Below are 12,630 nucleotides of genomic sequence, written 5' to 3'. Positions count from 1 at the left end.
CTATAAGCTCTATAGCGTTGGGATATCATCGAAGTTTGGTCGAGTTCTTAAGCACCTATATAGCGGAACAAGGGCGCCTGTATGGACAGGTGAAGAACTATCAGACTGGTTTGAAATCTCATCGGGAGTGAGACAAGGTTGTACATTAAGCCCTACCTTGTTTGCATTATTCATTGATGACCTTTTAGACTACTTGCCGGGTGGAGTGGATTTCGCAGGGATGCGGAGTAAGGCACTTCTGTTTGCAGATGATATATTCATGTTTGCGCATTCACCGGAAACTCTGCAGCTAATGATTAACAGGGTTTACCAGTATTGTCAGCTATGGAATTTAATAGTAAATGTAAATAAATCCAAGGTTATGGTTGTTTAAAGTGGTGGTGGACGTAATGCATCAAATACAAAATTGAGCTATAATCGCGAAAATATTGAATGTGTGCGAGAATACAAATACCTTGGCATTACTGTTACAAATAATTTAAATATGGATAAATACTTGAAGGAGAAATTGGTTGAGGCAAAAAATGCTATTAATATGACCTGGAAAAAATGCTTCATGAATAAGTGTATAGCACATAGTAGCAAGTTTAAAGAACTTGGAGCAGTAGCTGAGAGCATGCTTTTATATGGATCGCAGCTATGGGGGTTTAAAAAGTACAATTCGGCTGAAAAACTCCTAACGCACTTTATAAAAAGAATATTTTGTTTGTCGAAAAATACGACAAACTACTTTTTAACTTCCCATAGGAAGTTATTGTAATGGGTCTGATTTGTCAAATTCAAAATTTTGACATTTCACACGCTTCGACCAACGAAGCCAGTTTCTTTTTTTCCTCCGAAGAGAAATCAATAGTTTTTCTTCGAAGTTGAAGTTCACTGATCGTCTTCATCACTTCTTGCACATCACCAATAACATCTTCAACATCCTGAGTTTTCGATTCAGAAATGTATTGTTGGTAGTCAAATCCATTTTATTTTAAATCAAATATAAATCAAAGTCAAAGCATTTTCAATAAAAAATTGGACATCAAAATTTCGCAAGCAATTAATCTGCCGGGCAATTAAATTGAGAACGAAAAGATTGGAGAATTGTACTAAGAAATCTAGTACAGCTATCCACTAAAATGACACATTTCGTCGTTCAGCAGCATACTGTAAAACGAAAAGCACAGCGAAATTTTTCGTTTATGATTTCGTCATGTCATTTTTGTATGGGAATTTTCGTTTCGCTTCAGCAGCGTATTAGGCTTAAGTAGGTTTGAGTGGCTGGGTTCAATCTCGTGTTGGAGTATCTAGGATAGTTGGATTTTTAGATACCTTGTTGAACGAGTTGAATAGCTGTATTGAGATAGCTGTCAAAAAATAAAAACAACTTTCAGCTGTTCACAAAACGCAGAGAAACATTTAAGCTTCGAAGTCAAAATTGATGTAAGATAAAACATTTAATGGATATTTCAACTGATTCGTCGGACAATGATGAATTGAATTGTAACCTATGTTAAATTCCTTCTAAACTCAATTGGAAGTTTTAAACGATTTATGTTTTACAGAAAACTATCCTAACAGAAATAGGACAACTTCAATACAATACAACTTCAACTAACATTTTGTATCTTTCTGTTCACCAACAAATACAAAAAGCTGAAATCAATTTTCAAGTTTCTTGAAATTCAACCATGTGTTGAATAAGCTGTTCTATCAGATACCTACATACTTTAGAAATTCTTGGCTACCTTTGGATTCCTTTTTTGACATCTCAGCTGTTTTTGATCAGCTGTTATTTTACACGTAAAATGCTAACAAAAAGGTAACCGAATACCGCATCTGTCTCATATTGAACGCAGCCAGAACTGTACAGTCAACTTTCCAAGAAAGTCAACTTAATAGGAAGGAGGCTGGCCAATTAGATATTCGAAACTTGTCTTACTGTAAAGTTTCTTATGTCGCCTGTACCTGCCTAGTGTTAACTTTGAAAGACATCTGTCAAACCAAGTTGTTAAACCAATTTTTTTTATCAGTTGAATGTTTGACATTTACGAAAATGGATCTCTTAACGCATACAAATTTGTAAGACCTACTACAAAAATGGTGATTCTACCACAGCTGCGTATCGTGTTTTAAGAGAAGATTATGGTTTACATAATCGTCCAACTACGCAAGTCATTGGCAAGGTTGTAAAGAAACTTGAAGAGACTGGAGTGGTTACAAATATTGTAAGGTCTGTGCATCGTCGTTTCGCTCGTTCCACTGAAAATATCGCTGCTGTAAGGGAAAGTGTTGCCGAAGACCCAAATGTGTCGATTCCTCGGCGTTCTTAAGAATAAGGAATGTTTTACGGCACATTATGGCGTATTTTGCCTTTGGATATAAAGTCCAGCCCACATAACAACTGAAGCCAGCTGACCATTCACAATGTCGTAGATACGTCGAGTTAGTGTTTGAACAGGCGGTGGACGGCGAACACAATTTTCTTCACTCGATGGGTTTGTAAATAAAAAAATTACGTATTTGGGGTTCTGAGAATCAAGTTATTGAAGAGAGATCATTACAAAAAGTCACTGTTTGGTGTGTTTTTTGGTCCGGTGATTGGACCTTATTTCTTCGAAAACCACCGTCACCGTAATTTCGGGGCTTTATGGTCATATGATTATCGACTTTTTGTCTGCTATTGAAGAATACGACTTGGAAAATATGTGGTTTCAACAAGACGGTGCCACATTCCACACAACTAGAGCGAATATGGCTTTATTGCAAGAGACATTTAAGCGTAATTCTCGTCGTGGCGATATCAACTGGCCACCATGATCGTGTGATTTGACACCGCTGGATATTTTTTGTGGAGTTACTTGAAAGGGCGCGTTAATGCAGATAAACCCTTAACTCTTCAGTACTTGAAAACCAACATTCGTCAAGTTATAGCTGAGATTAGTGAAGTATCATATTCAGACCACCTTCCTGCTTTTGTGACAATACAACTTCAAACTAAGCATGATGAGGAAATAACTTTTATGTGGCTCCTGCCCAAACTGAAATAGAAAGAAGCTAAGGTTCAGGAGTATCGACGATCTCTAGCTGAATGGAAAACGTTTTACTATCCCTACAAAACTGTCTTCATATGTAATGCTTTCCTATTTCAAGGAACTTTTAAATCCTGTAATAACGCCGACAAAGTGGCAATTCGCTGCACCTGGATTCGTAGTCGACTCTCTAGATTGTGCATTTACATTTAGCGAGTTGGAAGAAACGTTGGAGACGCTTACAGATGAAAAAGCAGCCGGATCGAATGCTATTCCAGTGGAATTTTTTAAATATGGGGCTGTCATGCTCAAAGAGCACCTTATTAAACTTTTTAATACTGTTTTGGAGGGAGAATCTTCACCAGATGAATTGCAAGATGCTATTATATTTCCGATCCACAAAAAAGGATCATTATTTGATGCAGCTAACTACAAAGGGATTTCCTTTTTTAATGCATCTTACAAGATATTTACAACGATGATGCATAAGCGTCTTGTTAGTTGGATTGAGACCGGAAACTTGCTGAGGGAGTTTCAGGATGGACTTAGACCAGGATATTCAGCAAGAAATAATGTTTTTATATTCAGGAAGAAATATTTGACTGTTTACAGTTGAAATATTTTTTCCGAACACCGTTTAATTTTAATAAATATGAATAAAAATAGAACCAGCATAAGTGTTCATATATGCGTTTTGTCAACTTCTGATGAGCCCAACCATTACACCGGGGCGATTTAAATCATATTTATTATATTCAGAAGCTTGGCAGAGAATTTTTTGAAAGAAAAGAAAAACTGTACGTATTTTTTATCGATTTTAAAGCAGCTTTTGATACAATCGATAGAGGTGCACTATTCTATAAGCTCTATAGCGTTGGGATATCATCGAAGTTTGGTCGAGTTCTTAAGCACCTATATAGCGGAACAAGGGCGCCTGTATGGACAGGTGAAGAACTATCAGACTGGTTTGAAATCTCATCGGGAGTGAGACAAGGTTGTACATTAAGCCCTACCTTGTTTGCATTATTCATTGATGACCTTTTAGACTACTTGCCGGGTGGAGTGGATTTCGCAGGGATGCGGATTAAGGCACTTCTGTTTGCAGATGATATATTCATGTTTGCGCATTCACCGGAAACTCTGCAGCTAATGATTAACAGGGTTTACCAGTATTGTCAGCTATGGAATTTAATAGTAAATGTAAATAAATCCAAGGTTATGGTTGTTTAAAGTGGTGGTGGACGTAATGCATCAAATACAAAATTGAGCTATAATCGCGAAAATATTGAATGTGTGCGAGAATACAAATACCTTGGCATTACTGTTACAAATAATTTAAATATGGATAAATACTTGAAGGAGAAATTGGTTGAGGCAAAAAATGCTATTAATATGACCTGGAAAAAATGCTTCATGAATAAGTGTATAGCACATAGTAGCAAGTTTAAAGAACTTGGAGCAGTAGCTGAGAGCATGCTTTTATATGGATCGCAGCTATGGGGGTTTAAAAAGTACAATTCGGCTGAAAAACTCCTAACGCACTTTATAAAAAGAATATTTTGTTTGTCGAAAAATACGACAAACTACTTTTTAACTTCCCATAGGAAGTTATTGTAATGGGTCTGATTTGTCAAATTCAAAATTTTGACATTTCACACGCTTCGACCAACGAAGCCAGTTTCTTTTTTTCCTCCGAAGAGAAATCAATAGTTTTTCTTCGAAGTTGAAGTTCACTGATCGTCTTCATCACTTCTTGCACATCACCAATAACATCTTCAACATCCTGAGTTTTCGATTCAGAAATGTATTGTTGGTAGTAAAATCCATTTTATTTTAAATCAAATATAAATCAAAGTCAAAACATTTTCAATAAAAAATTGGACATCAAAATTTCGCAAGCAATTAATATGCCGGGCAATTAAATTGAGAACGAAAAGATTGGAGAATTGTACTAAGAAATCTAGTACAGCTATCCACTAAAATGACACATTTCGTAGTTCAGCAGCATACTGTAAAAACGAAAAGCACAGCGAAATTTTTCGTTTATGATTTGGTCATGTCATTTTTGTATGGGAATTTTCATTTCGCTTCAGCAGCGTATTAGGCTTAAGTAGGTTTGAGTGGCTGCGTTCAATCTCGTGTTGGATAGGGTATCTTGGATAGGTGGATTTTTAGATACCTTGTTGAACGAGTTGGATATCTATATTGAGATAGCTGTAAAAAAAAAAACAACTTTCAGCTGTTAATAAAATGGCAGAGAAACATTTAAGCTTCGAAGTCAAAATTGTTGTAAGATAAAACATTTAATGGATAATTCAACAATTGAATGATCAATTGAATTGTAACCTACATATATTAAATTTCCTCCAAGCTCAGTTGGAATTTCATACGATTAATAATTTACTTCCTAGATCTCCAGTTTTAAACGATTTATGTTTTACAGAAAACTATCCTAACAGAAATGAGGACAACTTCAACTAACATTTTGTATCTTTTTGTTTACCAACAAATACAAATACAGAAGCTGAAATCAATTTTCAAGTTTCTTGAAATTCAACCATGTGTTGAATAAGCTGTTCTGTCAGATACCTACATACCTCAGAAATTCTTGGCTACCTTTGGATTGCTTTTTTGACATCTCGGCTGTTTTTGATCAGCTGTTATTTTACACGTAAAATGCTAACAAAAAGGTAACCGAATACCTCATCTGTCTCATATTGAACGCAGGCAGAACTGTACAGTCAACTTTCCAAGAAAGTCAACTTAATAGGAAGGAGGCTGGCCAATTAGATATTCGAAACTTGCCGTACTTTCAAGTTTCTTATGTCGCCTGCACCTGCCTCCTGCCTAGTGTTAATTTTGAAAGACATCTGTCAAACCAAGTTGTAAAACCAATTTGTTTGTATCAGTTGAATGTTTGACATTTACGAATGTGGATCTCTTAACGCATACAAATTTGTAAAACCTACTACAAAAATGGTAATTCTGCAACAACTACATATCGTGTTTTAAGAGAAGATTATAGTTTACATAATCGTCCAACTAGGCAACTGGTAAAGTTGTGAAAAAATTTGAAGAGACTGGATTGGTTACAGATATTGTAAGGCCTGTGCATCATCGTTTCGTTCGTACCACGTAAAATATCACTGCTGTAAGTGAAAGTGTTGCCGAAGACCCGAATGTGTCGATTCCTCGACCGGCGTTATCAGAATTTAGAACTGTCTTATGACACCTACCCTCTAGGTCAAAACCTATTTGGATATAATGTCCAGCTCAAATAACAACTGAAGCCAGCTGACCATTCACAATGGGCGCATTCACTAAGCTAGTGGCTACGTAGTTGAAATTCAACTTGATTTGTGAATGCAAAACTTCACTACAAAACTAGTCAATCCTGAGCTGTCATGACAGATGCAAAAGCAAACAAACGCGAAATCGGAAACATTTGAGAAAGTTTTGAGATTTTTAAACAATATTTTTAAATTAAATAAAAACAAATAAAATAAATTAGGTACATACAGTTGTGTTCATAAAAATAGCAGTGCTCTCCTAATAAAACAAAAAGGCCTTTAATATCAACGCTATAATATATTTCATTAAACTTCTAATAACAAACTAAAATATTTTATTCATAAAAACATTAAATTAGTATTATCGATTTTATACCGTTAGCTTTGTCACAGTTAAAATTGTTTTTTAATATATGACTATTCATAAAAATAGCAGTGCATGACACAGTACTGGATCTATTACGTAAGAAGTAAGAAAAACTGTTATAAGTTACATAAAAGTTTACAAATAATGTTAGCTTACAATTAGTACTTTGTTGCAAAACCATTGTTTTTTATGACTGCTTCGCATCTACGTGGCATCGATTCCACTAAAACCTGACACCTCTCGACTGGTATTGCGTTCCAAGAATCACGCACTGCGTCCCACAATTCTTTCGAGATCTTGGGTTTTGCTTTATGAATTGCGTTCTTAACATCCCCCTTCAAATTTTCGATGGGGTTAAGGTCGGGGGATTGAGCGGGCCACTCCATAACGGATAACTTCTTCTGCGCAAACCATGATTTTGCATTTTTTGACGTATGCTTTGGGTCATAGTCATGTTGGTATACCCAAACCAAAGGCATTTCGTCTTCAGCATAGGGTAACATAACCTCCTCGAGAATTTTCACAGAGTTGGTTGCATCCCTTATACCCCCGACAAGATAAATAGGCCGGACCCCGTAATATTAAAAGCAGGCCCATATCATAATTTTTTCACCACCATGCTTCACTGTTTGTATAGTGTAACGTAGATCGATTTCTGCATTTTAGGGTCTTGGCACATATTCTCCACGACCCTTGGTACCAAAAAGATCGACTTTACTTGCATCGCTCTACAGAACATTCCTCCATTCCTCTTTTGCCTAATCTCTACGCGCTTTAACAAACTCCATTCTCCCGGTCACATGCCGTTTCGTCAAGAATGGTACCAGTGGACTTTGGGCTGGTAAATTCGCTTATAAAAGACGTCTTCGTATTGTGACAGCGTTAACAGACAGTTGAAGTCCATTTCTTATTTTCCTAGAGCCTATGAAAGGGTTCTGTTCTGCTAACTGAACAATTTTTCTGTCAGTTCTGTCAGCGTTTTCGGTTTATTTTGCCATTTTAAGCCGTTAAGTGACCATTTTTGATGAGCAGCCTTTGATGTCTTGAATATTTGGTAGGTTTTTCCCTTCAAACGTAGTTTTCTAATAAGATTTCGAATTTTTTCGGTGCAGTGTCTTGACCGTCCTATTGTTTATTTTTGAAATAATATTAATTAATTTTTTACTTTATTTCTAAATATTGAACTAAAAGTTTCATTTTGAATGTTTAAATCGTTGGTATTTTTTTTAACAGCTGATTGTGAAACGTCAAAATCATTTTTACACTACGTCGAAGGGAAATTTCAACTACTTTTGTAGTTAGATTTAGCTATTCGGAATCCCTTGATTACGTAGATAAGATACTAGCTTTGTGAATGGGGCCAATGTCGTAGATACGTCGAGTTAGTGATTGAACAGGCGATGGACAGCGAACACAATGATTTTCTTCGCCGACGAAGCACATTTCTCACTCGGTGGGTATGTAAATATACAAAATTGTCGTATTTAGGATTCTGAGAATCCTTAAGTAATTTAAGAGAGGCCATTACTTACTTACTTAAGGTGGCGCTACAGTCCTGTGTGAACTAGGGCCTCACCCAACAAACCATCTAGCTCGGTCCCTAGCTAGATGTCTCCAGTTTCGCGCTCCAAGTTGGGTGTGGTCACCTTCCACTTGTGCGCACCACCTGATCCGCGGTCTTCCTCTACTGCGCTGCCCTGTGGGTGCGGATTCGAAGACTTTTCGGGCCGGAGCATTGGTTTCCATGCGCTCTACGTGACCCAGCCATCTTAGTCGTTGGACTTTTACTCTTCTGGCTAAGTCTACGTCGCTGTACAGCCCGTATAGCTCGTCGTTCCGTCTCCTCCTCCACTACCCTTCGATACATATGGGACCTTTATGTAGCAGCGTGAATTCTCCATTGTCATCCTGCACAAACGGACTAGTTTTGCAGGGATGCCAAAACTAGACATGGCTCTATACAGCTCGTCCCTGTATATGCTGTCATATGCGGCCTTGAAATCGATAAAAAGATGGTGGGTGTCGATTTGGTGTTCTTGAGTTTTTTCCAGGATCTGCCGTAATGTGAATATTTGATCAACTGTGGACATTCCTGGTCTAAAACCACACTGATAAGGACCTATCAGGTTGTTGACGATGGGCTTTAGACGTTCACATATTACTTAGAAAAGATTTTATAGGCGATGTTAAGTAGACTGATTCCTTTATAGTTGGTGCAGTTTAGAGGGTCTCCTTTTTTCAGGATCGGTCAAACAATACTGAGGTTTTTATTCATCGGGAATGCTTTCTTCCGACAATATCTTACAGATAAGTTGGTGCATGCTCCTAACCAACTTATCTCCAGCTGCTTTAAAGAGCTCGACATTCAAGCCATCCGCTCCAGCGGCTTTATTAGACTTCAGCTTAGATATGGCAATCTTTACTTCTATCCTGCCTGACAGCGGAATTGCGTTCGTCATCGGCGTTATACAGTCTGCAGAAGTGGTCCTTCCATATCCTTAGCATTGACTGCGGTTCCACTATGATGTTTCCACTTTCGACTTTGCAGCCTTCGGTTCTAGGTTTATGTACCTGTGAATTTCTTTTCACCTGTTCATAAAACTTTCGAACCTCATTCCTGCTTTTATACCTCTCAACATCTTTGACCGCACGCTTCTCATGCCCTCTCTTTTTCCTTCTGGGAAGTCGGTGTTCCTCTCGCCTCTTCTGCTCATAGAGCTCATGAGCAGCTCTCGTCCTTTTATGCAGCGCCACTTTGCGTGCCTGTTGTTTGGTTGCATTTGCCTGCCGACATTCCTAATCAAACCAGGGGTTCCTTGTTGGTGGCTGTTTGAAACCCAGCACATCAGAGGCGGCTTCTCTAATTGCATCTTGGCAATGTTGCCACGAGAACTTCGAGAGAGGTTACTTGTAACTCGGTCGGAAAAGGATTTGACGATGTCTTGCGATTATAGCCGTTGGATGTTGTACCTTTTCCCAGCATCTCCCTGTTTTGCCTTGGCTCTGAAACCCGAAGTGTTACCTTGGCTGCAACGAGGTAGTGGTCCGAATCGATGTTAGCTCCTCGGAAAGTTCGTACATCCATGATGCTGGAAGCGTGTCTGGCGTCGATCGCAATATGGTCAATCTGGTTGACGGTAGATTGATCTGGAGAAGTCCAAGTACCTTTGTGGATGTTGAGGTGTGGAAAACGCGTACTGGCTACCATGACGTTTCGCCCCGCAGCAAAATCTATGAGCCTGAATCCGTTGTCGGAAGTGTTGTCGTGCAGGCTGTTCTTCCCGATTATTCCACCAAAGATGTGTTCCCTTTCTAGCTTGGCATTAATATTACCCAGGACATTTTAATATCGTAGCTAAGGCACTGCTCATATGTTTTGACTAGGAGCTCGAAGAACATACGAGTATCTTTGGTGTTGTCGTCTTTCTCTTCTGTGGGGGCGTGCGCGCTTATCAGGCTAATGTTGCCGAATTTAGCCTTGATGCGTATGGGTATGGTCATGAGGCGCTAATTGATGCAGCTATAGCTCAAGACTTCTTGCCTAAGTCTGGCTCCAATGACGAAGCCGCATCCAAATAAGCGCTGTTGGTTTTCGTGGTAGCAGTCACCATAGTAAATATCGCAGTTTTTCATCCTCTTTTTGCAGGGCCCATCCCATCGTATTTCCTGGATGGCGGTGATATTTGCTTTATATCGTTCTAGGGCCTCCGCTGATTCTTCGGCCGCACGTGGTCTGTTAAGGGACCTAACATTCCACGTGCATATTGCATCCACAAAAAGTCATTGTTTGGTTCGCTCTTTGGTCCGGAGCTCAGGTGTGATTGGACCTTACTTCTTCGAATGGTGGCATATGATTACCGACTTTTTGTCCGATAACTCAAATGAATATGGCTTTATTGCAAGAGACATTTCCGCGTAATTCTTTTCGTGGCGATATCAACTGGACACCATGATCATGCGATTTCACACCGTTAGACACCGTTGTAGGACTACGTGAAAGACAGTTTGTATGCAGATAACCTTTAACTATTGAGCACTTAAAAACCAACATTCGTCAAGTTAAAGCTGAGATACCGCCCAATATGTTTCAAAAAGTAGTCGAAAATTACCTCAAAAGAATCTTATGCTTGCGACAATTCCCGTGGTTTTCACCTAAATGATGAAATGTGTCGCACATAATGCTAACGTTTAAACTTTATAATAAAAAAGGAATATCATGAGCAAAAATATTTTATACATATGTGTTTTATTTGCGTTTACTTTTAAAACCTCAAAATCGATAACCCTGTACGTTGTGAAGGATATAGTTTTATGATACATCAGTGCAATTTCAATACAGTCTTTAAATACCAAAACATCTCATAACATAGGTACTTCATAATAATAAATGACAGCGGTAAGTTTGACAAAATATTTGTATTCACAAACACATACACGAAATTCGTTCGCTGAACTTTACTAAAGATTGATCAAGGTTTTTAACCCGATAAGATTTTATTTTCAGTTCCATAAAAACACCAAACAGCTGTGAAAACGTAAACAACTCAGTTTATCGTGATCATGAGTTGCTTAGAAGTATCAGTTAAGATTTTAAAAAACATAAAATTTCTGGAAAGTGTAAGTTAATAAAAACACTCTGCCGACCCAAGAGCAATTTTTGAGTCAAACAAATAAATCTTAGAAACGAAAGCACGCTGGTTACATTTTAAGCTGTTTTTTAAGGAGATATTTGGCCCATTAAACCAGTTTTATCTGACATTTTTACTTTCTACTGAAAAACTCATTGATTTTACCAAAAGAATTTGTGAGAAAGATGGATGTGAAACGTACAATTCTCTAACAAGCGGATTCAACTGGTAAGTACCTAACCTACTCAGAAGTTTACTTTTACATTGTGAAACATACCTCAAATGTAACAATCGAACACGTCATCAATACATAACAAAATAAATCAAAAATAGAATATTTGCGCATGAAAGTATGTACCTACCTTAATGCGCCGATGTGTTGACTTAGTTTAACAATTTTTACATGCCCGGCTAGCTCAGTCGGTAGAGCATGAGACTCTTAATCTCAGGGTCGTGGGTTCGAGCCCCACGTTGGGCGAAGATTTTTTTGTTTCTTAACAAGAAGTTTACATTTCATAAAATGTTTCTCAATAAGGACGAGAGTTGAACAAAATAAAAAAAGGTTATTGATATTAGTTTTTTCAAAATTTTCTAATAAAAACAAAACAAATAAAATTTAAATTGAAGTAAAATAGATCTTAAGGCCGAAAGGCATTAGTAATTAGTGTTATAGTTTAGCTTAGAGTGTCCGTATGGGACCATTAAGTTAGTTGTAAGTTATGGATAATTAGGCTAGTTTTATGAATTTTTGTCTAGCTTTAAGATAGGTTTAAGATGGAATAAATAAAAATGAATTTATAAAAAAAAAAAAAGAGTTGAACAACGAGCTCTATGAGCAGAAGAGGCGAGAGGAACACCGACTTCTCAAAAAGAAAAACAGAGAGAATTAGAAGCGTGGGGTGGAAGATATTGAGAGGTTTAAAAGCAGGAATGAAGTTCGAAAAAATATTCTTATTATCCTGGAAAAAACCCAAGAACATCAAATCAACACTCACAATCTTTTCATCCATTTCAAGGCCGCATAAGACAGCATCTACAGGGGCGAGCTGTATATAGCCATTTCTAGTTTTGGCTCGTATCGCCCGTTTTGTACAGGATGACCATGAAGGATTCACACCGCTGTTTAAATATTGGAAACAACTTAACAGAACCTTTCGATGTCAAAAAAGTCTTTAGACAAAATCATGCGCTTGCTTTTTTAACATCTTGCTTAAAAAATTAGGTCAACACTAGAGGCACTATCTTTCAAAAGTCTGTCCAATTACTAGCAAATGCTGATGACATTGGCCCTTATTATGAGTGTCGTTTGGCTTTCGATAAACGAAATT

The 12,630-nt window shown here is 37.7% G+C and overlaps 1 non-coding gene across 1 annotated transcript; it reads left to right on the top strand.

Moving 5' to 3' along the window:
• The first annotated feature begins 11,707 nt into the window (after positions 1–11,707).
• Positions 11,708–11,780, top strand: Trnak-cuu (transfer RNA lysine (anticodon CUU)). Its single transcript has one exon. It is a non-coding gene; the product is annotated as a tRNA-Lys (tRNA).
• Positions 11,781–12,630: the final 850 nt, after the last annotated feature.

Source organism: Eupeodes corollae, chromosome 1, assembly GCF_945859685.1.
Source record: "Eupeodes corollae chromosome 1, idEupCoro1.1, whole genome shotgun sequence".
NCBI classification, from domain to species: Eukaryota; Metazoa; Arthropoda; class Insecta; order Diptera; family Syrphidae; genus Eupeodes; species Eupeodes corollae.
This window is presented reverse-complemented; position numbering and strand designations above follow the sequence as displayed.